General features: G+C 35.3%; 1 long non-coding RNA gene across 1 annotated transcript in view; it reads left to right on the forward strand.

Annotated features, from left to right (window-relative positions):
- Positions 1-2,823: 2,823 nt before the first annotated feature.
- Positions 2,824-26,431, forward strand: part of LOC136790715 (uncharacterized) — a 59,521-nt gene continuing 35,913 nt past the window's right edge. The window contains exons 1-2 of the long non-coding RNA XR_010831138.1: positions 2,824-3,093; positions 6,048-6,220. This is a non-coding gene — a long non-coding RNA (uncharacterized lncRNA). The remainder of the gene's footprint in view (positions 3,094-6,047; positions 6,221-26,431) is intronic.

Here is a 26,431-nt window from a genome sequence, read left to right on the forward strand (position 1 = left end):
CAGTAACAGTGAGTAAGATGGGTGGTGTTTTGAAAATAAATTGTTGAGAGAATTTTGACCCTTCTAGTGTTTTTAGATTAAATTTTTGTTTCAGTTATTGTTAAAGAAAAGTCCTGTTTGGTGTTTCTTCATTTCACAATTGTTTTTTGTTTCTACAAAACAAACAATTGCAAAAAACAACTTCTAGTTAGAAATACTGCAGTCATTCATATAGGTGTATGTTTGTTCAGATATATAAATGTATCATGTTTGTGTTTTATATATATATGTGATGTTACGTTCATAGCAGTTTGGCATTGTGTACCTTTCTTGGTATTGTTTTCCATCTTTTGTTTACAAAAGGGCCAAAATGATAGCCATCAGAAAAGCTTGCATTGAATTACACAGTGATTCATCTTACAGAAAAGTAATCAGATTGTTGATATGGCTTTTAATGAAAAAATGTTCTAAGATATGTGTATAGCTGTAGGAATGAGAAGCAACTTCACCAAAATCTTAAGATATAGGCATGGTCACCTATAGAAAACCTTTAAAACTTCTAAATATAATGCATGCAATTCTAGCATGGTTAACTATTTTAGTAATTTGCCTGTAAAAATTCTCTTTCTGAAACAGAAAATGGGCAAATTTTCAATACAAAGCTCTCCTGTGGGTAAATTCAGCATCCAAGATATTAAAGCTCATATTAAAGTTAACAATCAATTAATATTTAATGTTGTTAGGTATTTTTAGTCCAGATAAAGAATCTAGTCTGGTAAAGGTTTTATTTTCAAATTTTTCTCTCATGTAGTTTAAATCAATTGTCATGATTCAGGGCCTGAACAATCCTTATTTACCATCTCTTAACTTCAGATCTGATTGAATATGATTTTATACGACTGGAAATGAAAGAGACTGCATGAAAAAGCAAGTAATAGTAGGGTTACAGATTATTTCTGTCAGTGTTCTTTAGATTTTATTATATTCAGAGACACAACATTCATATAAACACAGAGGCAGAAATATCAGTTGGTGGATTGATGCCTAAAGGGATGTGGGGAGGGGATAGAAAGAAAGAAGAAAAAGGTAGGTAGAAAGTGAAATGATCCCAGTTTAGACTCCTACTGTTCTGAATCTGTGTAGTGCCTGTTTTATTTCAAGTGTAAATATTTTTTCTTCAGAATCAAGTTAATTAAATAGGTGTTTCCTGCAGGGTTGTATATTCTCTGAAAGTTGTGTGGCATGACACTTCAGGCTGCTCTCAGCTCTTCAGAACATCGTATTTGCTTTTTGTCTCATGTAAAAGTTTCTTACTCTTACACTCTGAATGCTCTTCTTGAGCTTTCGTTGTTGAGTTTGAAAATTGTAATAAAAAGGTAAAGCGGTACACACTTTTCACCAGTCTTAGGCATTCTCTGGACATTTAAATAATATATGTGCAAATTCATCCCTTCACCACTTCTAAGAAGCTTGTTACTTTCTTGTGACAGTAGGAGGAGGAGGGAGAAAAGAATATTGATTTCTACCTGACTGAATTAAACATATAGTTAGATTTAAGGTTTGGAAGCAAGTTTGTAGTATTTGCTGATAGAGCTTAAGAACAGTTGATGAAAATGACTGTCCTATATGGGGATGAATTGGAGCTGTGGATTTCAGCAGTAATCACACAAAGTAATTGTTATATAGTATATGTGTGTGAGGGGGGAGCAGGAATAAAGGAATTGAAGATTACTTGTAATGAATAGAAATGCTGTGGATGAAGTTGTAGAAGTGCTGTTGAAATAGCTTTGGAAGACATCTATATTTATTTGCTAGAAATATTCAACATCGAATCCTCATTCAGAAGTGGAACCACAATTAACATGACGGGTTACAGGTATTTTTTCAGATTTCAGATTAAAAAGAAGCTGTCAGAAATCAAGCCACAGGAATTAAATGTTCTCTAGATGTAGTTTATAATTATCCTTTTATGGCACCCAAGTAGTTTTTGCTTTGTTTGCTTTGCTTAATTATTTTTTAATTACCAAGATACCAGAGTTGAAAGGAATCCTCAAGAACTCATCTTTGCAAGTTTGTTTGCATAAACGTTTGGGGGGAGGTAATCTTTCCTATCTTTTCTATGTAGGTACTCAAAATCTAGATATAAAAAGAAAAAAAAAATATCTTTTAATTAGTTACTCAGAAACATGAAGACCAGCATTTAAGGGACGGGGAAAGGGAAAAAAATCTCACATACTCACCTCTTCAAATATTATACAAAGAAATGTGATCAGAAGGAGTAGTTCAGTTTCAAAATCCAGCTTTCAGTTTGTGGTACTTACAAAGCTGATGATCGTTCCCTCTATCTTTTCTTTGAGGTGTAAAGTTGCTTACATCTCTGACTACTGTGGCTGTGTCTCAGCAGCAGTTCCTGGAAACATTTCTCTGACACAAATGTGCGCCACGTTTGCATCCCTCTTCTGTGTAAGGGAGAATCTAAACATGCACCACTTTTTCTGTTGCAACACTCCACTCCAAATCCTGATACCACATGGAGGGGTTGAGGATATTGCTGGAAGGAAGCATGGCACATCCCAGGCTGGTTTCCTGCCTGGGAATTAGGGGACCAAGGATGTCCCACAGCAGACTTCCCTGAAGACAAGGTGTAGTGATGACTTCGGGGTTTCTTAGACATGGCTGTTGGTTTTGCTTTTTATTTCGGTGTGTGTAGGCAAATCCAGTAAGTTTTGATAGTTTGACCCTGGAGTTACTTCTGCTATTTCATGTAGCTAACTCATGGCCACAGAGTCACAAGTTAGGGTATGTTTATCTTTGATCCTTGCTTGACAAAAAAGGCAGGGTCCTGTGGTTTTAGTTAATGTTCTGTGGATTGTTTCTATTTTCATCTGTATATAATTCTACTCTTATCTATTTCTATTTTATATTTTTAGTTATTGTGCAACACAAAAGCAAGCAAGGGAATGTGGAACTTGAGCTGAGTTTTCTGCTATTTCTTGACGAGCAGGCAATGGTGTGGAGAGTCCCTCTTACCTGCTCTTCTGTTCTCACAAGTTTTATACTGCTGTGTGTCCGGGAGACCAGTTTCAAGTGGAGGAAATACCCATAGTCTCACAGGTGGGTCGTTATTTGGGATTAGGAGAAAAGTTGGTTTATGTCCGTGTGCTGAAGAAGCCTATAATTTAACACTTGGTACTTTTGGGCCAGAGTTAGTAGAACATGGTTACAATGCCATTTTCCAGCATGTTTTAGTTTGAACTTTATATGTTAGGTAAGCTCAGAAAATGCATAGAAAATTAGGCCCTTCAGGAGATGTCAGTAAGGACTGCCACATTTCTGGATACCGAATGGTATGGGGTAGAAAATAGTAGCTGCCAGAACCACCAAACATTGTACCTGGTGCTGATGGAAGGGTAATTTTTTAAAAGGGTGAAAAGGATTTCAGACATCTCAGATGTGTGGGGGTTAAGTGTTTATGTGTGCATGTAAGGCATGGAAATTACAGGGTGTTCCACTGCTTTTATGGACTTACCTGTGACTGCCCGGCTACTTTGTTATAACCACGAGATTTCAAATATGTATGTGGGAATGGGGGGGGGGGGGGGGGGGGGGGGGGGTTGAAAGAAAAAAGAGGAGGGGAGGTGTCTAAATAAAACCAAACTGAGAATCTGGCTCATAAAACGTCAACTGGACACTTCCCCAAAGTGTAATTAAGTAAACAGTTCCCTGCTGTCACCCATCCATAGCATGACATAGTTTCCATCAATTTACTGGCTGGCATGTGCTTCTGTTTCATCCTAGGTGTGATCAAGTGCTGTGACATTCAGGCAGCTGCTGGCTTGGCTCGGTGCAGTAGTGGGTGGTCTTGTACGGCTTGTAGTTAGCCTGGTGATCCCATCCTGTACTTTGTCACCTCTTGCTGGCAATTGCAGTGAGGATGTGAAGAAGTGGCTTGGAGAGGAGAAAAAAAAAAAAAAAAAGCTATTCTTGCTCCTGGCTCTTAAACAGAGCTGAGGTGCCCTCACAGCACAGTGAAAGGCTGGGCTACCTTTATTGCTGCCTGTTCTGTGGAAAAATAAGCTTGGGAGTTAATACCGATAGTTTGACACTGTTCCTGATGAGTGAATTTGTAAACCTGAAGGAAACTCATATCAATTTGTTTCTATGAATTTGCTCATATTGATTTGGTTTTGGACTACCTAAGTAAAGAGTATAACTGGATAATATGTCAGAGTATTGCACAATAGCCTGCTTTTTTGTTTGTTTTTTTTTTGTCTTTTTAGTAGATTCTCTCATATTTGCTTGTTTGCTTGATTTTATATGTCATGCATGCTTTAGAAGACTTCTAATACAGCCTCACATCCAAAGAGAACACATACGTTTTTATTCCTAGTTCTGTTTGCATTAGGGTGTTTTTTCAAGACTATAGCTGATGTCTTAACTTTCTGTTAATACAGTGGTCTAAACAATGGGAAAAAATCCTTTTCTAAGTCATTAGCTATTGCCTTGTTGTTAATCATATCTTATAAACCATGAAAAGGTATTTATGATTGAATGTAGAAACCTTAACATGCCTTTCAAACTGCATATAAAGTACCATTTATTACTTCGGGGCAATTTTTATTTGTGTGCTAGGTGAGGACTAGTTCTTGAGGATACTCATTACCAGTGACATGGTTGAAATGGAATTTCTATTTTTTTGGTGCATGCACCTGATACTCCTGATGGGTGTCTTGAGCATTTGGCAGATCTGAGCCTGGAAGCAGTGTTTTCCTTTTCTCAGGGAGGAATAAAATTTCAACTTTTAATTTTTGTTCCTGTGAAATATTGTGTATGCTTTTAGCTAGACCACTTGATTATATGGCTGTGGATAAGAGACCTAGTCCAATTGTCCCTTGGTGCTAGAGACAGAAATTGAAAAAGACCTTGTACTCATTTTGGAAGAGCTAGTTATCACATTGACTACAAGAGTAACTTTTACAGTACTTTGTTCTTTTTCCACTGTACTCCTATTTTTTTTTCCATTTATACATCTTCAGATTTATGTCTATAAAAACATCTGCTTAACAGATGCGGCTTTAATCTAATGTAAAATTACATTTTAATATAACATAATTTACTGTCATGAAGTAAATATCAATAGTAAATAGAAAGCAGTTTCAAACACATTCAGAAATGGCTGAAAAATCTTTCTCCATAATGCTTTGCTATAGAAAGTTGGTCTTTTAGCTGAACTAAATAGATTTTTATTTTTTTAAGTGACTATTTCCCATTTGAAAACTTTTGACTTCTCAAGAAAACAAACAAACAAAACCAACGTATACAGAAATTTCTGTACTTCAGCTGGTCAGTAAACCAACTGACAAATAAACTGCTGTATTTTAGGGTCACTGCAAGAATACTTATCAGCAAAATGCATATCTGTATTACGGTACTGGCAGCTGAAACAGCAGTCCCTAAACTCATTTGAGAACAAAAGTAATCATTCTATATATTTGTGCCAGGTAATACTAAGGACTAAATTTTTAACTGAAAAAAGCTTATTTCATATTTCAAATTAATTCATTCAAAAATACCCACATCTCATTCATGCTGTTCTTAAATTTAAAAAGCACTGTAGAATGGAATGTGTTCAAAGCATTAGGTTCACATCTGAAAGATCTTGCTACTGATAAGAGATGCTGAAGTTATACATGTTTTTTAAAATTTTTGAAATTGCATTTAAAATTTGTCCACCAAAGTGTGAAACACTATTTACATGAGAAAATAATTCCTTCTTGTGCAGTTTATATTTATATAGGTAGCTCTGTTCCTATTCCACGTTTTATTCTTAAAAAATATGGTAATAGCTTGAATCAAAACTTTAAACATAAAAGTACTCTCTGCGGTGATTTTTTTCCCTCTTTCATATTTCTTCTGCTCAGAAGGAATTATAACTGAATGTGAGAGGGAAAATATTGAAGGTCTTATCAAGTTTCAGGTCCTGTGAGCCCATATTAGTAAAGGTCATCTATATATTATTTCTGGAGGTATCCATAAATTCTTAACAAATAAAACACTTTACACTGCAGGTGCCTATGCTAAAGGGTAGTTCCAGTGTTTCACTTCTGGAAATAACTTTAAACTTGTAACTCAAAGGAGACGAACATGAGGTACAAGCAGTTACACGTTGGGAAGGAGAGCAAAGCCTGGAACTGTTTTATCGACTACTTCCCACTTCAATTGCACCTGATGCCTCTATCTGGTGAGTAACCACATGGCTAATGGGAACATTATCTTCTGAAAAGTACCCAGAAACAGAAATATAACCTTGATATTTCTGGTCACAACTCAGTGAGGAGGAAGAATGTTGCAAATTGGAAAATATGGCAGATATTGGAAGTATCTGACCAGGAATATTATTCAAGCATAACATTTTTGCCGTTGCAAAAAATATCAATTCCGATTTCACTATAGCTAATGAAACCAGATTTTTCCTTCTATTAAAGCCAGTGGCAACTTCCTGAAAACTGAAAGCACGCTAAAACAAAATTAATCTTTAAAATGAAATTACTTGCAGATAAAATAAAGCAAGAGGGTTGTTGATGGTTAAGCAGAAAAGAGAGAATGATGTTAAAGCTGAGGGAAAGGAGCAGGAAATTAGAATAGGATCCCTGGATCTGTAAAATTGAAGTAGAATATTTGCTTCCAGTTTTACAATTTTACACAACAATGTACAAGAGACATTGTTATGGATTACTTTTTTTTTTTTTTTCATCACATCACTTCTTATACAATTTATTGCATTTGGAAAGAAAAGAATTCTTCCAGTTTAAAAAAAAAAAAGAAAAGCAGGGTTTGGGGTAGGGTGTTACTAGAGTTCTAGTATGAGCTAAATACGATTTCCCTTTCCCTTTAATTTGGAAGATTAAAGCTTATTTATTTATTTATGTATTACTTTTTGCCAGACCCATGCAAGGGTATATGTGAAATAGGCTTGCAAAGCCTAAAATGTAGGTCTCCAAAGCACTTGTTTAGTTCCTGTCTAACTTTAGATGCACCAAAATGTCACATTCTCTGAAGTTATTAAGACTTAATATCTCTGGGTGCCTCACAGAAGCTGGTAAGTTTGTGAACACTTAACTTGATACTGTAACAGGAAACTTCACTGAGGCTTTATATTCAGGCATTTTGTTAAATTGAATTTATGCCTGTTTTAAGGCCTTCTTACCTTGTTAAAGAGCAAATGAAAATCAGACTTAAAGGCTTTACTGTTCTGAGCTATCAATAACTTGAAACTTTTTTTTTTTTAACTTCTCCACAAAGGGGATGAAAATATTTTGCATAATATAAAAGATTAAATTCTGACATATGAATTCCTTAGTATGCTGAGGGGTATTTCAAAATAGATCTCAGCAAAAATAAATTATTCCTACTGATACAACTCAGTTCATCTGATTTCCTTTTAGTTAGGAGGGAGCTACATTATTTCAAATAGATTGGTGTTTTTGAGGACTTAGTGTTCCTGTGGCTCATAACATAAACATGGCAGAATGGGAACAGAAAAAAGAGTTCTATTAGCCAATGCAGTGTGGAGGTCAGATTTATTCTAGGTTGTTTAGATACTACAGCAGAATGACATTAATAACCTAGCTTATTCAGAACATGTCTTGTGCTCCACTTTGGTTCTGAACCTTAGCCAAGACAGGGAGTGCAATGAGTAAGGTGAGCTTGTTCACTCAGCTGCAATCTGGCTGTATGATCAAGAGGTGACCTTTTAGTTTTCATTCACCAGCCACCCTTTCAGAAATGTCCAATAATACTTAAAAGCAAGTAGATGGAAGATCCCAGTGCTTGCTGAAAATAAAAGAAAAGCAAATCCAGCTATATTGGCCTCCTTATAATAATTAGAAAAGTTAATTCTGCTTGAAGTTTGAAAAATTCAGAAGGCCTGTGCTGAGGGTCATTTGAAACCCAGAAACATGAAGAATCATGATGGCACTTTTTGAAAAGTAGTCTCATAAATGAAAACAGAAAATGAAGTTTTACTTTGTTTTTCTCCCCTCTCTCCTGTGAATTACTTTCCCTTTCTGGCATTCTGAGAGCATAATCGTTTTTCTTTAGCAATAAGTTAGTTATAAATCTTGGAACCCAAATTATTCTAGTTACTTTGCATTATCACAGTTGTTTGAAGTTTCAGTGGAATGTGTTAGAACATTGCTAATATGGAAACATCTATAGAGAATCAGAGACTGTCTGGTTTTTTGACGCTAACTAGGTGGGGTTTATTTACATTTTGAATTATTTTAGAGGGTATTAAATGCCATATTTAAATATCTCATTCTACAGAGGACATGTGGTTATCTTCTGTGCTATTTTCCATTGGCTTGAAAAGAGAACCTACATAAACATCATTTAGTTAGTTTATAAATACATGTGTAAGATTGTTGATTTGTACTCTTCGTTGTTCTAGTTATTGAAACATATATTTCACTTATGCTTAGGGCTGACTGATGATTAACAAATGTACCTCATAGCAGTTGTCAAGATTTGTAAGTTCTTCATTCTGAATTGTCCCAAAGAGCAAACATAGAGAACGCTTCCGAGGCTTTGTTGTACATAGTTCAGAGTGTTGCCCTGTGGTATGGAAGAATACATTTCAAGTCTCTGATCTGCAGTAATGTTTTTCATCCTAGGTTTCTTCAGGTAGTCCATGTGAATGTTGGATTTGAACCTTATCTCCATTTCAGGCACAGGGTTGAGTCATCAGTTATAAAGAGTGTGTTATGAAAGAAGTTTCAGATTGTCTTATGAAGTTTTGTTGTGGTTTAACCCGGCTGGCAGCTAAACACCACACAGCCGTTCGCTCACCCTCCCCCCTCCCTCTCTGGGATGGGGGAGAGAAACGGGAAAGTGAAGCCGGTGAGTTGAGATAAAGACAGTTTATTAAGACAGGAATATAATAATAATAACAATAATAATAATAGTGATAATGATAATAGTATTAATAATAATAATGTGTAAGAAAACAAGTGATGCACAATGCAATTGCTCACCACCCGCTGACCGATGCCCAGCCTATCCCCGAGCAGCCGGCCAGCCACCCCTATATATTGTTTAGCATGACGTCAGATGGTATGGAATACCCCTCTGGCCAGTTTGGGTCAGCTGTCCTGGGTCTGTCCCCTCCCAGCTCCTGCTGCACCCCTAGCCTGCTCGCTGGCAGGACAGAGCGAGAAGCCGAAAAGTCCTTGGCCTGGTGTAAACACTGCTCTGCAACAATTAAAACATCAGCATGTTATCAGCGCTCTTCTCATCCTAATCCAAAACATAGCACCCTACCAGCTACTATGAGGAAAAATTAACTCTGTCCTAACTGGAACCGGGACAAGTTTTTATACATTACCTGAACTTTCATCCTTAGAACTTATCTGATTAATCAACAAAAGATTAGAGAGATCAACGTTAAAGTTACTTTGCTATCTAGAGAAGAAAACAGAATTGTTAGCAAAACACAAAACTAACAACCATGGTACCAACCATGGTACTGATGGCCTACAGAACTAAACAGGGACTTGTGCTTCTAGATGTAGCCCTTCAATTCTGTTAGACTTGACAAGGAGCAAGGGATTTGATCCTTATAGAAAAACAAAACCCATTGTAAAATATTGGAATGCTATTACATTCAAGGCAACTACAGTAATCATTTATGTTTTTTCTCTACCACACAGTGTTTCACCTACTTTATTTCAGTAGCAGTTAACCATAGCCTCTTAGTATTTTGAAATGAAACAAACAAAACCTACTAGGTTTGATTACAACCCTATTAGTGTATTAGTTATGAATACAACATAGTTTTCTAATTGGACTAGAAAAATGGAACTACATCTTTAGAAGTTCTAGAAGATGAACTGTAGATGTGCTTATAAAGTAGGGGAAGACCAAGAAAGAGGAGAGCTAAAAGATTCCCAAAGCTCATATGGGTTCTAACTTTCAATATGTATTTATGGATACTTTAAGTTTCTTTTTATATTCATATGCTATCAGGTATGCTACAAAGAAACAAGTAGAGTGGCAACTTCCTTTAAAAAATATTTTTTCATTTCCTTAAAAGCAAGACCTATTGTGTTGCCAACCTCATTATTTTCTATTGTGAAATTGCTTCTGTGATATATAAGAAACAAAAGAAACATTTTACAGCCAAGGAAACCTCACTTTTTCTTTTATGGCATGGTGCTATTGCATTGAGAATAATTTATGTGGGCCTTTTGGACTTTCATGAAAATTTAATAGCTGTGCTGCTGCATATGCATGGAATGTCTCTATCATTCTAGGCTAATCTAAATTGGAAGTCTACACTTAACAGGCGTATTGATAAGCAAAAACTGAATCAGTTTTAATATGAAAAAATATCACAACAGTCTGCAATTAGCTATTTCTGCTAAACCAATTAATAGTATTGGTATTTTATCATATTTAAAAAAATACACAATTCTGTTGTGTGTGATAACAAAGGAGATAAAACCAGTGGTTATTCACATAACTTCTAAACTTGACAGGGCATTCTCAAATAATATTTTCAACAGGTTTTTATTTTGTGAGTTCATCTATGTAGTGCTTGCAGTAAGTGTGTAAATTTATAGCCTTACTACTAGCGGAACATTGTCTTCCAGAGCGTACAACTTCATGCATTGTATTGAAGAAAAAAAAAAGACAAATTATGTTGAAACTAGTGTACGCTGCTAACTGTGCCAATATATGGTCCTGATTGTAACTGACATCAACAAGGCAAGACCCTGGGCTGGGGACACTAGCCCGTTCCCATTTGCAATGATGGCATGCCATCCCTCATGAAGACATGTTAGCATCTGTACATCCTAGAATGCAGCTTGATCACAACTCCTGGTTTTACTCCAGGGCTTCCTACTATGTATCTCACAGTTACTATAACAATAGAAAATAACAAAGGAAAGAACTGAGAATATGTTAATGGGAAGGTTGAAGAATACATGGGTTCAAAATCATAAAATAGATATCACGAGTTCCTCCAGATCCTTCAGGTATTGCTTATGTTCCTGTTCTGTAGTTGCTATATCAATGTGAGGGAAAAATATTAATAGGGCAGATGATATCTTAACAGCTTTCTTTTCCATTGAAGACTATAGAGCACTGACTGTGTCATTTCAAAGAACAGAGAAGATTTTGATCTTGATGGCTGAATTTGGAACATTCACCAAGTGTTTTTTTTTTAATGGAAAAAAATGGTTAGTTGTGAGTTACCTGTTTAATTTCATCTACTTAATCTGTAGCAAAATGTTGTACTTTAACTCAGGTGACCTCTGTGACCGTTGAAAAATATATATATTTCTAAAAATTGTAAAGCAGCTATAATTTGATTAATTGTTTTGAAGGAATTAATGAGGAAGGTAGATATCCGCATTCAGCACCTGTTTTTACTGAGTTGTCCTGTCATCTTTGCTTAAACTGGATTTCCACTCATTCTCTCTAAAAGAAATGGCTGCTGCATCAGTGGTACAATCTACATGTGTAAGCATTATGGTAAAGCAAGGAGTACCTGGCAATGTCAGTGGGTTCTGAAGTCCTATTCATATTGAGTGAAATCTTTGAGAAAAAGGTGAAGGGTATTCTGTTTGTTAATCGATGTATACTTAGTGCATGCCCATAGGCACAGCTGCAGCAGGTCAAAAGGATTTAATCTATGTGTGGATTGTCCCCCTGTACTCAGCTCTGGTGTGGCCGCACCTCGAGTACTGTGTTCAGTTTTGGGCCCCTTGCTACAAGAAGGACATGGAGGTGCTTGAGAGGGTCCAGAGAAGGGCAACGAAGCTGGTGAGGGGTCTGGAGAACAAGTCTTATGAGGAGAGGCTGAGGGAGCTGCAATTGTTCAGCCTGGAAAAGAGAAGGTGCAGGGGCAACCTTATCTCACTCTACAGGTACCCTAAAGGAGGCTGTAGCGAGGTGGGGGTTGGTCTATTCTCCCATGTGTCTGGTGACAGGACGAGGGGGAAGGGGCTAAAGTTGTGCCAGGGGAGGTTTAGGTTGGATATTAGGAAGAACTTCTTTACTGAAAGGGTTGTTAGGCATTGGAATGGGCTGCCCAGGGAAGTGGTTGAGTCACCATCCCTGGAGGTCCTTAAAAGACATTTAGATGTAGCCCTTAGTGATATGGTTTAGTGGAGGACTTGTTAGTGTTAAGTCAGAGGTTGGACTCGGTGATCTCGGAGGTGTCTTCCAACCTAGATGATTCTGTGATTCTGTGAATTGCATTTGCTGTGAGAAATGATCCTTCCATGTGTGATAGTATTTTATTCCCTAACTAGTTGTGCTATAGGGTCTGAAAAGAAAGTCATCTCTTCCTAAAGAAAAAGACAACTCGTAAATTAAACAGATTTGTGATCTTAATTGGTTTCATCTAAGAATTAGTCTAGATTTAGTTCCAATCTATGTTTAGCCTAAATCTAAACTAAAAAAAAAAAAAAAAAAAAAAACAAAAATCCAAACACATTTTGATTCTGCATTGACCAAAATGTCCCCATTTTTTCAGAACTATGCAATAATTACTTTTTTTTTTTTCTTTTTTACACTTCAGGTGACATTTCCCCCCCTAATTTCTTATTAAAAATGTAAGGACTTTCTCATCTTTTCTAATTAGCACAATGGTTTATGCTTAAATTGTGTTAATCAGGAACATCGTTTTAGTCACAGACTCAATAAGTATATAGACCAAAACGTTCTTCTCCTACTACTGCTCTTTTCCCTCTGTATATTAAAAGCACAGTAACAGTGGAATATAAAGGAAACATAATACTTATTGTCAGTTAGATACCTGTCATATAACACTAAATTGAGTTTTAAAGGAGGAAAATAATATGTGAGAAGTTTTGCTGACAAAACCTAACCTTTTCACCTTCATTTTTGAAATTTCTTCCCATTTTGAAACTTAATAGTTTTTACAAAAAAAAAAAAGACAAATTGCTGCTGTAGAAAGAAAAGTGTGACCTTCTAATGAAGAGTGCATATGAACAAAAAGAAATCAGTAGAAATTTAAGATGTTCTAGCATATATTTCCTTGTATTCCTCATACCATTCACCGCTTAACCTTTTTCTGCTTTGATTTTGAGCAATAACTTTTACAAATTAAAATACCCAGTCTAACTATTTCTGCTTCAAGTCAGTGTGCTAAAAAACTATTAGTAGAAAAGGGCAATGATGCATAAAAGGTTTGAATTGGAAATGCAATGGGAATTTTTTTTTTTATAGATACAGAACAGCTACAAAATATGGATAAAATTTTGTTTGCTATTAAATACGACATCAGTGAGTGCTTCAGAGTAGAAAGCTTCAGTGTCATTCATTTCAATATTGACGACATGGAAGTGCTGTAAGAGCTCTCTCCCAGAGACCAAGGGTTTCAGACCTATTGTATCTATTCTATAGTTCCTGAGAAATCAGTCTCCTGTAATGTTGTGATTCTTAGTAGTATCCATTTTTAAAATAACATTGTATAGATCTCTTAACATATCCATCATATTTAACATGGGGAAATGGGAGGAGGGATAAAACTACTAGCTTATAACAACTTCAGAAAAAATTTTGAATGCTTAAGGTAGTGACTTTTCGACTGCTTTCAGAGAAATGCAAATAATTTCATGAAAAGCAGATGAATATTTTTACCATAGCTCTGTAACATGAAACAACAGGTCATTTACACCTAAAAAGCCCAGAAGATGAGAATAAGACAAGCAGTTTTTAAGCAGAGAGATCAAATGTGTGCTGCTTTATTGACAAGTATGCATAATACAGAAAACCTTCTAAGGGAGAGTGATATCGTGGTGAAGACCCTAATAGTTTTAATGCATTTTCTTGCACGTCTCCTTTTTTTAAGTTGATAGCTCTTCGGATTTGAAGTTTTGATATGTCTTTTGTTTGAGGTACTGAAGATTTGTTAATGAGTTGGAAATAATATAAAATCACACTAAAAATATAGAGAAGGCATCCAGATTAAAAAACCAACTGAACAAAATAAATAAAACAAAAATAAACCATATATGTGGTTTATGGATGATATAGGTATATCATATAATGTAAAGGTTATGTGTTGGTTAGCTATACATGCTCATAATATTGTTGCAAAAGTATTCTTTAGTTTTTTGTTTTTTTTTAAATCAAGGTAATTTAAAACTTTTAATATCTACTCCATTAACTCACTTCTGCTTCTAAGTTATTTATATAAATTGCAATATTTAAATGTAGTTAGCACATGCCTTTGGTTACATTCTATCTCTGTGCTGTAATGCATATTGCTATTGCTGTTATTAATAACTATTACCAATAAATTCCTGTAAGCAATGCTGTTGAGGCAGGATAAGGAAAGGACTCTGAAGTTTGTTGCCCTATATAGTTTAATTTTTGATTGTGCAGGTAGACAAGTAATTGTAAAGCAAGATGATAAAGGCATTCTGCCCCCTTCCTGCTTCCTGGTGTTCTCTGGACAAAGTCAGGGTAAAGAGAAGCCACAGGGTAACTCACTGTCAGATTATGAGTGGCAGAATTTCCTGATTCACATGAGGAAAATTTAAAATGTGGAGCACAAATATATTTATTTATGTTCTGGGACTACAGTCTGCAGTACAACTTCTTCCATTAGCAGCAGCAGCAACAAAGTACCAGTTAAAGGCACAGAGCCATGTTTTATTTGTCTATTCCAATGGTGAGGGTATTTTATTACTTTACCACTGTGTCATCTAGGCAGTGAATATTAACAGTATTGCTCATAGTTACAAAGATGAAGAAGTTCATACTTTTCATTCACATAACCCCATTTTCAGAGTCAGATCTCTCTTTGGACTCAGGCTGCTGTTGAACTTGAGAAGCAATCTAGCATGCTTGTGAATGCCAGGGATGTAATAGTCTATAGCTGTCAGGTCATTAATTGAGTGCAATAAATAATCTTTTATTCATGTAGTTCAGTTAATGACTCCTGCATTGACAGTGAAATCACATAATCTCGGTAAATTTTTGAATAGATAATCTGTAAGAAAGTGACAAGAGTGTCAGTTAAAAAGGGAAAATACAAAGCACCCATTTGTGGAACACCGCTCTTTGTATTTTCTCATACTCTTGTTTTAAGACTTTGTGCAACCAGGTTGAGCAGTTAGTGTGTCACAGAAGATGAGCTAAATGCTCTAGGATATAGCTGCTAAATAACAGCACTCTTCCCTTTTCCTCATCAGATGGATTAGCCGTTCCAAAATGCAAATAAACTTTGGCAGATCAAGAAACTGCTACATGCATCTTTGTTTAAGACTGACTGTGGAAAAGTCAGAAACAAGTTTTGTGAGTCTGGTGGCAGAATTTTTGTTAATCATGAAGATTTATTAAATATGTTTCCTGATACAGGATATACAGTCTGGTAATCCTAAGGCAGCAAACTGGCTGTGGCGCTATGATCTTGCTGCTGATGTGCACTATATATAGATGACTTAAAATAATCTTCCCCTTCATGTTCTTATATGTGCTTCACAGAGATGGAGTCAGACGCATTTGCCTTTGCCTGCTATATTATTCACTTTGTTAGGCGTCTAACCGGAGTTAATGGTGTAATCATTACAAAGTAAAAATGGAAAAAATATTCAAAGTACAAACAATATAAATACACCACCTAATGAATATCATTCAAGCTGAATTGGATTAAATCACACTTCTGATTATTCTCATTGAACATGACTGTAAATGACACTAAGCTGTCTTCCTTCACATTAATATTTTGGCCCTGTGTAGAGCATCAGGCTATGAGGGTCTTGCTTTCTGAATGTCTGTTTCCACCCACAGTTGGAAAATAATTTTAGTTTCTTCAGGACTTAAAAACCAGTTAACATATATATATATATTTAACCTTTCAAATGGGCACATTCCTCCTTGTGTTATAGAACTATGTAGGAAGAGAAAGGAAGGAAATGGGAAATGTTAGAACCTATGGATTTTCTGTGACAGCTAAGAGCTCGTCTTCATGCAGCAGATTCAGCATTTTTTTTTCTATTATGATGAGATATCAAGTAGGTGCTCTAGTGAGCACCAACAGTTTTATCACCTGCTGCAGAATAAGTTGATAGTTTCTCTGGATCAAGCCAGTAAACTAGTGGCAATTAAATATTGGTAGTTATTATTGGGAAGTCAAAATACTTATTTCAGGTGATTGTCATGTATTAAATATGATGCTCCTCAAAAATGCGAGGAAAATGCTGTATTTTTTTTTTTTTTGGCTCCTGTAGAGATTATGCTGCAATTCCATTTTTTCATACTTTAAACATTGTGTCCTGTGATGATGATTGGTGAGTGATCTCCTTGTCCTTATCTCAACCCTTGAGCCCCTTCCATCTTTTTTTCTCCCTCATTTTCTTTGAGGATAGGAAGTTAAAGAGTGGTTGTGGTGGAGTTCAGCTGCCCAGTTGGGTAAAACAGTCACAGAAATGTGGCTTATGAGTTCTGACTGCTATGCTCAACTCTGGGATGAATGCCAAAGTTTATACGAACCCACATGTAATTCTATTTACACCTCAAGATGTTTAAAAATAAAAAATCCCCTTGTTGTTACTAAGAATTGAGGTTTCTCCATAGTGTTCTGAAGACTAATAAATCACTGTTTTTAAGGTATTCCAAAGATGGATGTTGTTATTGAAAGTTAATGTTCTTACCATTTAACCCTTCACAGGTACTATTGTGAAGTCAGGAAGTCTTTATTTATTTGTTTGTTTTTTATTAAATTGTTGAGAGTACAGTATGCATCTCAGTAATAAGTCTTGCTGTACTACTTTGTCATTTTGCAGCCCAGTGAAATAATTAAATTGAGAGTTTAGGAAAATGTTTAATACTGAGCGACTATATTCCTAGATAATAAGTTTCTTATAGCAGCAAAGACTACTAATTACACAGAAATCACCCCCAAATTGATGCTTTTAGAACTGAATATTACAATATATCTCTAATTTATCATTACAATAACAATATATTTCAAAAAATGTCCTGAAGCATTTACAAACAAAGTTGGTCTCTCCTCCTCTTCCAGTTTAAATACTCTGATTTAGCTTCTGGTAGATACTTTCCGTACTATTACTACCAACAATAATGTCTCAAGTCTAAGAGGAAAAACTATCTTCAACCTATAAGTTGAAAATTAAATAAGATATTTAGCATATCGTAAACAAAAATCAACTTTTAGAGGATTTGGGAACAGGTTCTTTCTAGCCTTGTTTCTGTTTCAAAATATTGCAAAGTCAAGAGAAACCAAACGTATTTACATGTGATTCTCATGACTTTTCTAGTTTCTCTTTAATTTAGCTGGAATTTTCAGGTGGGAGGGAAAATTAACGTTCATTCCTTATTCTGTGTATGTAGCCTATGTAATCCCATGTTATTACTGCTTGACAAGTTACCCTGATGGGCATGTTACACAGACTTTTTCCATGTTTTTGAACAGTTGTTTAGGTGTTTTGTTTCTTTTTTTTTTTTTCGATTGTTTATTTTACTTTCTTATTTCACTCTATGGAGGGGGAACAAAAAAGAATTTGGGGGGGTGAGTTGTTCTACCATGTTCAAAAGAGCATTGGAAAATCCTGTAGAAGAGAGAAGGGTAGATAGTTCAGGAGGCCTCGTCCAATTAGCAGCAGGAAAATATTCAGTGTTCTGGATATGTGTTTCAGAAGGCCCTTTGAAATACAGAAAAAAATATTTAATTTCAGGAAATGCTCTTCTTTCTTCTTAATGGCGACCCCTTAAAATTTAAAAGCCTATAAAATCTGCCATTAGGTGGAAAATTTAGAAAATAGAGTAGCATTGTACTTCTAAATACTGCACTTGTAATTAGATATTGGGTGGCCTAGCTACTACTGTTTATTGAATTCTTTGTTCTTCATCTACTCAAGTGCTTAAAAGATAACAGAAAATGTCACTGCTTTCCCTGAAGAGAATTGGAAAATCTAATTTGTCTTACAATCTTGCAGTGAAGCTAAAGAGAATAAATTAGGAAGTATATTTTTCTACATTTCATGGACTACTACATGGACTCCAGCTGCCTGCAAAAGCAGCTATCAGTGATGGCAGCATATTAAAATGAGCACTGCATGTGCAAAATTGTATGGAATGTTAAACTGGACTTCAAATATACTGTTGAGACAGCTGATTTGAAAAATTAACCAATTATAATTGTATCTTTATCGCAGATATTTCATATATATTGAAAGTTCTTTCTCATTATTGAAACAATCCCACCTCCCCCCCCCCAAAAAAAAAAAGAAAATCCCACAACAACCACCAGAAATTGAGTATATTTCTTCCAGTATAACATTTTTCTGAGTATTTATACCTATTCAAATTAGCAATCATATGATTTACATATGATGCCTTCTTAATGAGAGATACATAAAGTTTTTCATGTTATATAGCAAAGTTTAATGTCTGAAATGCAGCCATTTCCAGGAAGGAAACATAACCATAATTTGTCAGTAACAATGTAAATACAATACTACCTTATGTAGTGAAAAGTAAAAATAATTGAACTATTAAAGAAAATTTAGAAAACCCTAGGAGAAAAGTAGTTTTGATTTTCAGATCAAAAGATCTAGAGAAAAAGACCTTAAAGAAAAAAAAGAAAATATCATTGAATCTTCTTTAATTTATCTATTCATTTGTCTGAGGATAAAAAAGCAAGCAAACAGACCACAACAAAAATTAGATTTGTGGAAGATAGAAGGCCTCCCACCAAAGCCATAGAAGTTATACTAAAAATTCAAAGTAATCTTTGTAGAGTAAAAGTAAAATTGACTGAAAAACTTTTTTTTTTTTTTTTTTAAGCTAATATCATGTTTGTTTTAGTAGGGTTCATTAGTTTTGCTAGGCTGTAGAGTTTTTGCTGAAGTGTGCAGTGAAATGCAGATAGTTTCCCCGCCACTCCCATGCACCACCCATTTAAACACTCAAAATTCGACTGAAAAGAAAATCATGACTGATTAAATTAGGGAATGCCAATATATTTTAAGCAGAGAATAACTGAAAGAAAAGCATGCTAAAGAAATTATGCAGTTACAGAATATTTTTCATGACACCTTTGGAAGAATAATGAGTCTGGAATCCAAAGGATAATGCATTGCATTTTCCTGCAACAGTTGTAAGGTGTGGAACAGAGGAGACTAGGAATTTGTGTGTGTAAAATTTGTATTTGCCTTTTCCTGCTTGTTTTCTTTTTCTCATATTTGTCATTTATTTCTTATTCTGCAATTTCAGGATGCTTTGTCCTCCTTAGGGAGCTTAACTGTCCCTTTATGTATACAACCAAGGACTCCGATCTTGTGCGTCTCCTCGCTGTCAAATATCAAAGTACAGACTATGCAGATATTACAATTATTTGAAAGGCCACTTATATTCTAGGGTTTGTTTTTCCCTCCCTGTGCTGAGTGAGAGTAATTTTTTATAACTGCTGAAGAAGCATGAGAAGTGTTTTTACTTCCTCTTAATGAAAACATTCGCTCTTAGGGTTATATTATTCATAGTCAAAATTTCTTAAAAAGGCTTGAACACTTAGAAACTACTGAGCACCAGAAAGTTTTCTGAAAATTCATTGCTCGAAAGCAGTTATGTGATTTAAAGGGAAGTTTTGCAATGAAGTTTTCTACATTTTGTAGTATATGCATATATACTTTTCAGTACATAATCAGTAGCTGTGACTATCCACACCCAGAAGTGAGTTCCTAATAAATATGTCATCCCAATAGATCTTGCTGGGCCGTGTTTAAAGAAATGAAAGTAGATCTGAATTTTGAAATTCATTTAAGAAGGAATACAGCATTTAGTGCGTAGTTAATTATTTAATTGTAGGCTGACATAATATATATGCAGAGGACAGCTGAAAGTAAACGGTGATAAGGGAATTCTAACATGACAAAATGTCTTTTAACAGAACTTTGGAAGAGTATCAAGACTGGAATGAAAAGGGCAATGGATTACAGTCTTCTGCAATATTAATGTTTGGTGCAGAAGAGCCCCGCGCTCTGTGTACATGCACTTATGTGTGTATGTAGCTACTGATTTCAAAGTATGCTTATATAATGCGATGGGGATTGAAAGCCAGGAAACAAGGAGCGAGGAGCTCTGGAACCATTCCACTACTTCTTCAGGAGACAGAAGTTGTGGAGAGCTGAGTAAACGGGGAAGATTGGAACAGTCTGTGGGGTATGGCTTGAAAGAAAAGCTAAGATGTGCTATACCAGATTACCCCCCAAATGGGAAGGACACTGACGGAACTCAGCCTAGCTAAAATTCAGGTGAATCATGAGATTAGAAGGAAAGTAACCCCTCCATCCCTGGTCTTGTCTGCATTTCTGTGCTGAGGTGTTTACATGCATAGAAAATGCATGTATGTAAATAGCTGGGGTATTTTGTTACTGAGTTCTGTTAAAATTTGTCATTGAGAACTGTCTGGCTCAGGTGGTGTGTTAGTGTTTACCAGGTTGGTTGTATTCTCTTCTGCCAATGATTTCCCAAGTCAGGACCCCTGCAGTTTCTTCCTCAGTGTGCCAATTCAAAGAATTCACTTAGGATGAGATTATTGCAAAGAACTTTTCTCAGTATTGTCTTTATACTATGAATATCAGTCAGCATTATATGCTCTAGCAGGTTCTTTCTTTCAGAGGCATTTGAAGAAGGATTTAAAGCTAGTTTTGATCCCTGTATCTAGTTGCTCCTCAAACTCTTTTTTGCCTTTCGTAACTACATTTTCAAATTTCATCTGTTGGGGTTTAAGATCCTTTCTTCAATCTGTCTTTGGTTTAAAAAAAAAAAAAGTATCTTACAGGCTCAGTTCTTATTTCTATCTGAAGTATAGAATTCTAGCTTTTGAGTATAAATGTTTCTGGGAAAATTGCTTTAAACCTTCTCCAGTTAAATGAAAATTCAGGACTTTAAAATAAAATGAAACCAACCTCTCGAAAGGCACAACCACCTCTTTGAGCATATGAAAATTCATTTTTTAAATTTATGAACAAAACCTCTCCCATAACAAAAGAACTTCTGAAAGTATAAATGTTTTGCAAAGAAAAAACAAACACAATCTAAAAAGCTATGAGCACATAAAATTGTCATGTTATTTAAAATAATTTTTATTAAAAAAAAATCTTGAAGAAAGGTAATCATGCAAAAAACTTATTGTACAATCTATAACCTTTTTACTCGGTTTCTATTCATTGTCTTTTTCCCAGCTTTACCTACTTGAATATTAGTTTTTTTTAAATCTCACTTGCTAAAATATCCTAAGCCTATTTTTATTCTTCTAGCAATAATTACACTAAATAAATTACAGCATTGCCCTTTCATAGATAATCAGAGTTGGCATGGACTATTAAATATTTTTCTTCATATACTCTAAATAATTTTTGCAAATGGTCTTTTATATACTGATATACCCTTGCATGTAGCTTCAGGATGCTGAAAATTTTCAAGCTTACTACAGTTTATACTTATATTTGTCATATGACAAATGTAATATTTCCATATCTATTGCCTGCAACATTTTAATGACTCTTTCCAAAAAATGTTTCTATAAAGCAAGACAAAGTAGTGTGTTAAAATTGTATTTCTACCTCTCCAAATTTATCTGTGTATGCCTAGACAGACTGTCAGTTGACCAGATGTCTCTGCAGTACACTGAATTAGTGGTATGAATTATCCAAATTCTTGCAGAACAAGCAAAAATGCAGTGAATAGTCCTTTAATGCAGCAGAAACCGTAACACAGCCTTTACAGATATAGCTGTGTTATTTTTATCATGTTAAAGACTGATTTGAGCAGTGGATACATTTCAATGTATTTGTGATAGTATGCTCCTTATCAGTAGATTTTGGGGCTCAAGTGTTACAAGAGTTTTGTACCGTAATAATGAGCTAGATACTGTCAATATGAATAATGTATTTTATGCTGGAGACAAAGAAAAATTCCCAGTTTTTATAAGACTCTAATTACTAATACTAATCCACTTGTACCAGAATATGGAATTCTGTTTTCTGGAGTTGAACAATTTGAGTTTTCTTGGCTAGGAAATTCCACTAATCAGCTGTGCACAAAGCAAAGACTTGTAGTGTTGTCAGCTAGTCATAATTGTGCCTGAATATTTTAAGAAAATGGTAACCAGATTTCATCAAAGAGCATTGCAGGTCCAGGTACTCGTGCAACACAGCATACTGGAAGGCCAACCCTGTGACAATCTTTGACACATGGAGCTGCAGACTGTAGCAATGCAACTGCTGAGAAGCCCAGAAGCCCAGCAAGCAAGCTTGGAAAAAAAAAAAAAAAAAAATCAAAGCAGGATTCTGCTGAAATGTTGAACTGGAAAACACTGGTGAAAAGATACCTCCAGATTTTCCAACTGATTCTAAAAATCAGAATTATACTTCAAGTAATATTGTGTTACTTAATAATTGTTTCAATAGCAAGAACTCACTGAAGATAAATGTTGAACAATTTATAAATTAAAGCCAAGGGTGTTTATCTGAACTCTGCAAAGAATCATTTTAATTTTCTTGTCTTTAAAATGTTGATTTTTTGTCAAACGGGAACAAGCACTGGAATAAGTGTGCCCTTTTTCCTCAAGGATATTCTCTGGAGCTGCACTGTCTTCAGGTGGTGGCAGTTCACTTGGGATGAATTCATATAAGTGCCTTAGATACTGAGGTTTAAAATATTTGGGGTAAAATAATAATTCCAGTTAGTTAAAGGATATAGGTACAGCTTTATCCGATTTAGTATGTATATACACATAAATATAAATCTAGGTATCTATTAGATACAGTTACAAGTATAGATAGATCTATAGCCTTACAGGAACATCCTAGATCTAAATGAGAATATCAAAAATGCTAGTAAATCTTTCAGTTCGTCTTACCTCTTCTACCTGTTTCATAAAACTACCATGAAATTTCAACACAGGAAAAGCAAAAAGAAGGAACCTTTCACTACTAGCATCTGAAGTCCCTGCTGACACAGAGATTTCCTAGCAGTTGTGGCCCGTATTTTTTCCTGTTTTAACATGCCTTCCTTCACAGAATTGGAGACATTAAGACTAAACTTGCTTTGCTTAAGTACTTTAGAATTCATCATGCTGATCTTCATTCCCATAGACCTTATGAACTTAAATGATACAAGTGTAAAACAATCCTCCCAGGTACTATGCACATAAATTGCAATTGTGAACGTGGTTATCGCAAAACGCATGACACATGAGTGCCACAGGCGAGAGAGCACCAATTAGGCAAACCGTCTTCCAGATGGTGCAGTCTCAGATTTTGGATAATTGCTCAAAATGATAGAGTGAAGTGGGGGTGGAGGGACCTTGCTACAGTCTACATATATTAAGATATATTATCTAAAAAATAAAATAATAATAATAATAATAATAAATCCTAATCGTTAACCATTCACTTGCACTTAAATTTTAGGAAGGTAGTATTTGAGAGAATTCGTAATATTGAAACACTCATGACAAATGCATAGTAGAACCAATTTCTTTCACAACTGTGTTTAAAAGGAGCAACTTGGCAGCAATTCCGTTCAACTTTCAGATTGCTTGAAGGTGAAAGAAGCATTATTTATCTCTGGTGTGCTTTATTAACATTCCATGATTATGAGAATATAAAGACATGCATCTGTGTTTGTTTCAGTTCTCTGAGAGAGGCTCTTGCTCTTTCTAATTTCTGACTACTCAGAGTTGTGAAGTGAAAATATCTGTAGGTGTGGGTTTGAAAAGGCTCCTGCTGTAATTGCTGTTGTGGAGAGATCTAAAAGCACTATGCCATTTTCCCCCCTCATTTCTCAGTTTATCATCTGTTATAGCGAGGCACATTAAGTGCAAATGTGCATTGTGGTTTATTGCATGAAAATTCTTGCTGCCCTTGGTTACTTAGCCAAAAAATCAAAAAGTGATTAGAACCTGTCAGAAGCAAGCACAGGGAAGAAACCCACTGGGTAAGAAACAATCTGTAACTTATATTGGTGATGCACTGTAATGGGCTAAGAAAAAAACTCAATATTTTTCCCCCTTCTCGGTTTCTGTTGAGTAGAAAAGGCATTTGTAGAAGTTATTCAGGGCTATGAGTACAACATCCGTTGTAGCCTGGCTCTGTGTACTCTTTCTGTCTGAAGTGTGCAGAACTTTTCCCAGGGAGAGTTCAAGGGCAGGCAGAATTTCTAATTCAGCAGATATATCCTAATCGTCCCAGTAAAGGGTTTTAATGTCTTTGCATGTTATTGAAGAAGCTGTGCTACTGCTCTGTCTGTTGCAGGAGGGGAAAGATCAGAGTGGCTTTTTGTCTCCACTGACCTCTGCAACATCCAGTTCTTTGGGTTGATAGTAGAATTTGGATTTCCTCCTTCCTCCCTCTGTAAGCAGAAGTAATATGACTTATTTCATCTTACTTGTCCGAGAACTTCAAAGTAAAATAGTAAAAAGAGTAAAAAGTAATTTTGCACAATAATATAGTTCAAAACTACCTGTTCTCATTTTTGTCACTGAAAATATTTTTTCTAATGAACAAATCTTCCCATAATATATACTTGTCAGAATATCTCACATTCTATAGCATTTAGAACTGAATTTTGATTTTCAGGGCATACAGTTCTTAGCAAACTGGTCACCGTGTTTGCCCGGAAATACCTTTCCTACATTCTGCAGAGCTTGCAGAGTACATCCTCTCACTTCATGGATGGCAACAAGAGGTGGTCAGAAAGCCATGTGCTCATTTTTTTCTACCCACTGCCTTCTTTTCAGTTTTGGATTTTTGTTGTTGTTTTGTTTTGATTAAGAAGCAGATGGAATATGATTTTCTCAATGTTCCTGTAAACAAAAATTAATGGGCTAAAATGTTCATAGGCAAATTGCCATGGAAATGTTCTCTAAGAAAGTTGTACAGTTGCTATACAGAAAAGTGCTAGTAATTGGCATCCAGGGTAAAGAGAACTAATCTATAGCAAGCTTGTGTAAATCCTGACTTAAAGCTCGATCATGACATTTTCTAGCATTTTGGAAGGAGATGCAATATAAATGCGGAGCAAAGTGGGGACAGGATTAAGAGTTAGTCTACTCTACCATGCAACACAGGAGTGCATGGCACACTAACCAGTACTAAAAGAGGTGATCTAAAACCAGTATCTTCTTCACACATGTACTATATACAGAAAATTGTTCCCAATTCAGGAAGACCTCAATTTAACTAAGCACTGTGTGGTCACACACATTTGTCACCTCTGAATCTTGTACCAGCTAGCTTTGTATTTGAAGTAGTACTGAAAAATCAGATCCAAACTACCTTCTGCATGCTGTTCACAATTTTGTAGACCTTAGTCATGTATTTTTTGGTCTAAACCTCCTCCAGTCATTAAAAGAGCTCCATATATTATTGTACTTTTCCAATTGTATATCATTTTTTGAGATACTTAGCCTATAATACTTGAGGTAGGACAAACCATGAATTTTATAATGGTGGTCACATTTTATTTTTCCTCACTAACGATAATCTAAATCTTCAGTTTGCCTTTTTGATTGCTGTTCAGTAAACTGAAATTTTCAGAGAATGGTTAATTATAACCCTGCTATTTAACATCTGTAGGGGCAATGTTCAGCTTAGACCCCATTGTTTTATATGTGGGATTATAACAGTTCAATGCGTATCCAACATTCAGTATAACTTGTCATACAACTATAACAGTATTCTTGGTAACTTTGGCACCTTGCTATTGAGTCTCTTCTGTTTCTAGGACATTTAACAGTATAGTTGTTCTTATTTCCATCACTGTGGCTTTTTATTCCCAATATTTTTTCCCTAAGTTCTAGCCATGTAATTGTCAATGCACAGACCTTCTCTGTTTTTTCATGGATGCTTAGATTCCTTAATATCTATTGATAAGGGAACTTGTCAAAGCTATTTCAAAGACCAAGATAACTCTGTTGGTCAGATCTCTCTTCAACATGCTTGTTATCTCTTTCAGAGAACTGCAGAGGATTTTCAGGGTATTTCTCATTAGAGATTTGTTTCAACTATTCTTCAGTATGTTTATTCATATGACATTATTACTCATATACCTATTAGAACAATCTATTAATTGTTAATATAATGTTAATAAATTATAATGATATTGTGATCATCTTTTCTGAGTACATGAACGATTGACTTTTTCCATTGAAAACTTCTCAGCGTTAATACCAGGAGCAATGACTGGGGCCGATGTTAAGATACCAGTATTATAACTACATAAATACAATTTATATGTAGTCCAAATATTGTTAAAGATGTCATAACTGTTCTTTAATAACTATATGGCCACAGCATGATTTGTTGCTACAATTATTCCCTTTTACTGTGGTTTTGTAATGTTTCAATAAAACATTACGCAAATGACTGAAGCCAGCCGGGCAGGT

Source organism: Anser cygnoides, chromosome 4, assembly GCF_040182565.1.
Source record: "Anser cygnoides isolate HZ-2024a breed goose chromosome 4, Taihu_goose_T2T_genome, whole genome shotgun sequence".
Lineage (NCBI taxonomy): Eukaryota > Metazoa > Chordata > Aves > Anseriformes > Anatidae > Anser > Anser cygnoides.